The following is a 6,156-nucleotide window of genomic DNA, read 5'->3' on the forward strand; positions in this document are numbered from 1 at the left end:
TTACCAGTGTAAGTGTACTCCAAAATTGTTGTAAGTACACCATTGGGACAGTTGTATTGGCTGACAAGGAGTAAGCTAGAAAGTGTCCTCAGCAGGCATATCAAAGATAAAGGCATGGTTATTTGGCTTTATTTCGAGATATTTGAATTGGGGAAAAAAGTGTTTCAGAGGGAATGGGTTGATTAGATGGGTTTTGCATGCTTTTCGAATTTATATGCTTCATTTCCTGCTGTCTTGTGAAATAAAACCTCATGTATTGTATCAGCTAAAGGGCCTAGAATCAAAAGGGTTCAATTGAAACTGATTTATACCATGATTTTGGGTCTGTGTTTCTGTTTGTGACTGATTTTGACAGCATACAGATTTGTCTGAAATTTGTTAACTGTCATTCTAATTTGCACAGGTCAACAGGTTACCACTCTTTTGGATTAAATAATGCATATTGTTCTTGTAGGTGCTTTGTCAAGGGAATGCACACATGTACAAGTCAACTGAAGAGGATTTGACGACCTGGTCTCACAACTTTGAGTATAGATTGAGGATTTATGTGAAATTCTAGAGGAAGGATTAGAGGCGCATGATTATTTTCATAGAGTCTTGTGTAAAAAAAAATTTAGACTTTTTTTGTTTGTAGCTTATTTATGTTTTGATCTTTGTTTTGGGCTTGTATCTTTTTGAGTTTTAATTTTTTTAGATTTTAATTTTTGGATCATCGTTTATCTGTTTTTGTTTTGTGTTTTTCTGTTGTGTGTTTTGAGCTTAACTGTATCTTTGATTTCTTTTATGAGAGAGAATACCGAGAGCTTAAAGAAAAATACGATAAACTAAATTCTGAGCTTAACAAGAATATACCATGGACAATTCGTCTGACTGACTATAATGAGAGAGAGAAAGAAGGAAAGAGAGTTTTGCAAGAAAAGTTGAGCGATCTGATGAAAACTGGTTCTAATCCACAAGAGACAGTTAGTTTGAAGAAACAGATCGAAGAATTAACAGCTAAACTGCATAGATCTGAACTGAAAGTTGATTTTTTGGAGAGGAATAAAGGTTTAGAAATTGAGAAGGTTTTAAATGCAGAGAGAAAGGAATTGGAGAAAGAAAAGAAAAGATTTATTGATTTCGAGAAACGGTTTGGAGCTGAACGTATATCTTATGAGAATAAGATAAACTCTCTAGAGCTAAATGCAAAAATGATGTTAAAACAAGTATCTGATTTTGAGCGGCTGATCATCTTGGAACGAGCCAAGAATGATAAAGAAAAGAAAGACATCTCTGAAGACTGTCAGAGTCAATTACAAAAATTATCTGAAAGCATTGATCTAAAGCAGAAGGCTTTAGACGAAGAGAAGAAGCAATTTGCTCTTGAGAAAAGAAATACTTCAAAGAAGTATACAGCAATTAAAGAGCTTGCAAATAAGAAAAAGTGGCTTGATATCGCCTCGGAGAATGACAAGAGCAGCTCAGATGAAGAAAACGAGAGTTGATAAATCAGAAGAGAAAGGTTGAAATGCTTCAGAAGGAGTTAGAAGGTAAACTCCTGGACACTACAAGCAAATTGTCTGATCTAAAGACAGACTTTGAAACTGAGATGAAGATGAGAACTGAACTTAAAATTAAATTTGATTTAGTTACTGTTGAAAGAGACCATCTTTTACAAAAAGTCAAAGACTTTTCTTGTTCACAAAGCTTAATTAGTTCTCCTTTACTGTGTAAAACAAGCTTCCATAACTGTGGTAAATCAAACAGTTATTCGAGTAGCCCTAAATCTACTGTTTCTAAGAACTATTCTCGTTCTTCTAATCAGTATTATCAAGGGTATGTCATTGGATCACCCAATTATTCTTCTAAAATTAAAAGCATTTGGGTTAGTAAATCTGAATCTGGTTCAACTCGTACTTCTATTGCTTCTAATAATCTTCCTTGTTTTGTGAGATCCAATTCTGACTTGATAAATCTTAGCAAGAAAAGGATCATGTGCTCCACATGTAAATCAACWRAYTTTKKGAACAAGAAGATATATAACAGATGGAGTACAGACAACAGATATCAGAACAGTTCGAAAGGTAAGAACATGTATGATCAAAATTATTGGTACGGATCATATTTTATTCCTGATCATCATGTTCACAGTGCTAAAAATATTACATATTATAGAATAGATGGTTTGGAAGTTATAACATACCCCAATGTGATACTAACAAAATAGGACCCAAGTTCGTTTGGGTACCAAAATCTGTTTGATCTGATTTTACAGGTGTGTCAAAATTATGTTGATCAGAATATCATTTCTTTGATACACTAATGCAGGGGGAGTTGTACACTGTCCAACAAAGGCTTCTAAACACTCAGTTTAGAATCCGGGCTTAAAATGTTTCCTTTTTTTAATTTTTGAGCTTAACTGAAACATTTATGAAATCTACTTTCTAGGAAGAGTCTCTAGAAAGTTCAATAAATGTTATTGGAAAATGATTTTTTTGGGTAACGAGTATATTTTCTGAACAGGTATTTCCTGAGATATTACTTGTGTAATTTCTCATCGTACATAACTCCAATACCTGTTTCAGCTATTCTTCAAACTGTTATTATCACGTCTCTTATACGAAAATTATTTTCGGTGATAATACACTCGTTTGTATTCAAATATTGATTTTTCTGATTTTTTTTCCTTAATTGATATACACTTCATATTTTTTTTTAAATCAAAACCTGTAAACTCGTTCTTATAGATCTTCATTCATTTCTCTCACATACCGTATAATCTGATTGCTGTCGCGTCATTCCTTTATTGATTGTGCTTAAAAGCCAAATTTCTTGATCAATTTTTCTCTGATCATTGTGCTTATCTGCAATAATTTTTTTGATCAATTGTTTGTGATCAACTATGCTTAATGTTAAATTTTAGGAGGGATTGAGTGCTTATCAGAAATACCTCTATAAATGTCAAAACCGAAAGACCTACCCATGAGGACAACCATATCTAAGTGAGCATTGTATACAAAAGGGTTTATGTGCTGAGACTAAAATGAAAAACAGAGGGGTAGTTGTTGTGAGCTAAAAGAATTGACGAGAGTTGTGTCAGGATTAAAAGAATATAAGAATCATGTTCCAAACTTCTAAAATTCGGGCATACCACACAATCTATTAGTTCTCAATTCTTTCGAGACTAATATTGAAAAAGGCAAAGCTCAGGCCAATTCTTGTCACAGCCCCACTAACTACTCATTTATCTCTCAACAGGTAAGTGTTTCAATAACACTTGGGGCACACAGCTCATCATCTATCAATTTTTCATTCAGAGAAAGTTGATATTGAATCAGAAGGATATATGTCCCCCCTTCAAGTCTTCTTGATCACTAATTGAGTCTGATAAATTTGTGTAGTCCAGACTATTTATCTTTTTGAGCCTAAACAAAAGCATACGTTGCTGTTGATACCAGATCTCTCAATAACACTAATAATCTAGTTAATAATAACCAAATTATAGTGTTTTGATGAACAAAGTGATGAACACTCAAGAAGAAATTATGAACAAATAAGAACAATCTTGAGCGTCAAAGATTTCACTTTCTATATAAGAAAAACGTAAAAGCGACTGTTTTTACAATAGACCTAATCACCTATTTATACTAATAAGAAGATAACTATCTAATGAGACTTTTCAGCTAATCTTCTATTAAGAAGATAACTCGAAATCTAGCTGTTGACTTGTCATCTCCAGCTGTCATTCATGGTATGATGGATCATCCTTATCTTTAAATCTTCATCGCATGCTTCTGGATGAATTGCTAGAAAATACTCTAATGTAGTTGACCAGAGGGTCGATGAAGATGCTCTTTCCATCGCATCCTTGGTCGTCCATCGGTCCTCTGGTTGTGCTCCAGACTTAGTCAATTCTGCCTTGATGTCTTCATCGGTCTTCTGGTTCTTCATCACTTACTGTTTTTCATTACTTTTTCACTTTATGAATTATGGGGTTTAACAGTTTCTTTATCTTTCTACACTACAAAGATTTTGCATTTTATATGTTAATTTGCCAAAACATTCATAGATATGCTATTCTTAAGCTATCAAAGATTGAATGGAAGACCTGGTGAGATGAGCATCAAAAAGTCTCATATATACAGTACATCCGTTGTACTGAGTATATCTGTTATACTCACAGGCCAATCTTTTTATAAGATTAAAAACAATTTCATTCAATGAAATTGGGTGTTACCTTCCCACTCCCTTAATCTGAAAAGATTAAATAAGTGGATTTGCAAAGATCTACTTACTATTTTATGAATTGACAGCTTTCGCGGAGGATTTCATTCATTCTTGTATATGATGGAATGATTCTCATTTCATCATAAGGGGGAGTATGTTATAATGAATGAAATGTCCAATTCCGGACATTTTAAAGGGAATCTGATGTAAAGATCAAGGGGGAGTAACTTTAAAGATAGAAAAAGACTCAAAAGAAGTGCGACTGGAGATGATTACAGAAAATTATTCCGATGCTAAATGTTTGAGAGATGTTGAATGTGAAGATCCATTTTACAACAGTTTACTGAAGATCGTTTCTAAAGTTTGTTATTGTTTCTGATCTACATTGTCAAAAAGAGAAGATCATCGCGGTTCTACATTCGACGGAGAGAATGTTAGAAGATCTTTCTCAACAATTGATTGTTTGAAGATTTCGAGTTGAAGTTGGTTTTTGAAGAAGACATAGAGTGCTTAAAGCTTCAAAGTTCAAACGAGGTTCAACGCGTGTAAATTCTTTCAAGCCTGAATACAAAGGGGGAGAATGTTAGGAATGAAATTCTATGTAAAATTGTATTCGTCTTGAAAGATAAAATTGTCAATTATTGTATAAAGTCATCGTGTTTGACTTTTTTTTATGAAGTTTGACTTTGACTATAGGGCTCAAGTTTGACCCTATATAAAGATATTGTCTTAGTGTAATTTTGGAGAGAGATTCATTTGTACAGTACGTGTACATTTTGAGAAATATAGAGCTTTGACTATTTTGATTTTCTCTCTCTTCATCTCCTTAATGTTCTTGAATGATAAATCAGATCTGCCATGAATCCTTGAAGGTTTATATTGAAGATTGATTAAAGTGGACTTACAAAAATCCTTCATCATTGCTTCCAAAGAAGTAGATGACTCAGCTTGCAGTTTGGGCTTGCTTTGGAAAGAAGACTGATGATTCTGAAAATTAGCATGTTGATTATTATGATTACCTTGATGCGCTTGCGAGTGAAAATTAGATTGGCCTTGTTGTTAAAAATTGGACTGTCCTTGCGGTTGAAAATTGGACTGTCCTTGAGGCTTTTGCATTGGTGGGTTAAGAGCTGGACTATGCCATGAAAAATTTGGATGATTTCGCCATCCCGGATTATAAGTCTGTGAAAATGGTCCAGTCTTGTTGACATAATTTACATGCTCAAGATTTCCAGGACACTGCTCAAAAGAGTGACCTTCACCACAGTACACGCATTCAACAGATTGAACATTGGATTTAAAGGTATTAGCATCAGATTGCACATGCGGGCTAGATGTTAAAATTGAAATTAGCTTAGTGATTTGAGCTGTTAATGCTGAGACAGCATCTACCTCATTTATTCCAGCTGTTTTCTTTAGTGGCATTGCACGTGGGTCAGACCATTGTCCGTTATTATTAGAAATCTTTTCAAGTATGTCAAAACCTTCATTATAGGTACAAGCTAAGAAAGCTCCGCCTGCAGTAGCATCGAGCATTTGTCTAGCAACGATATTTAAACCGTTGTAAAATGTCTCTAGCTGTATACAGTACGGAATGCCATGGTGAGGGCATTTTCTTAGCAGCTCTTTATACCTTTCCCATGCATCAGGAACTACTTCATCATCCAGTTGTCTACAAGTACAAATTTCATTCCTGGATTTGGCATTCCTCGTGGGTGGAAAATACTTTTTCAAAAACTTTTATGCCATTTCATTCCATGTAGTCACAGAGTCTGGTTGCAAAGAATTGTACCATGATCTTGCTCGATCCCTTAGTGAAAATGGAAAAAGTTTTAGTCTTAGAGCATCGTCTGAAACATCAGGGATGAGAAAAAAGTCTGTGATTTCCATGAAAGAACGCAGATGAGAATGAGGATCTTCAGAAGATAAACCAGCGTACTGGCCGTTTGT

General features: G+C 34.4%; 1 non-coding gene across 1 annotated transcript; it reads left to right on the forward strand.

Moving 5' to 3' along the window:
• The first annotated feature begins 5,800 nt into the window (after nucleotides 1-5,800).
• LOC112504435 lies at nucleotides 5,801-5,907 on the forward strand. Its single transcript, XR_003068196.1, has one exon. It is a non-coding gene; the product is annotated as a small nucleolar RNA R71 (small nucleolar RNA).
• Nucleotides 5,908-6,156: the final 249 nt, after the last annotated feature.

Source organism: Cynara cardunculus, unplaced genomic scaffold, assembly GCF_001531365.2.
Source record: "Cynara cardunculus var. scolymus isolate 2C unplaced genomic scaffold, CcrdV1 Un_Scaffold_5602, whole genome shotgun sequence".
NCBI classification, from domain to species: Eukaryota; Viridiplantae; Streptophyta; class Magnoliopsida; order Asterales; family Asteraceae; genus Cynara; species Cynara cardunculus.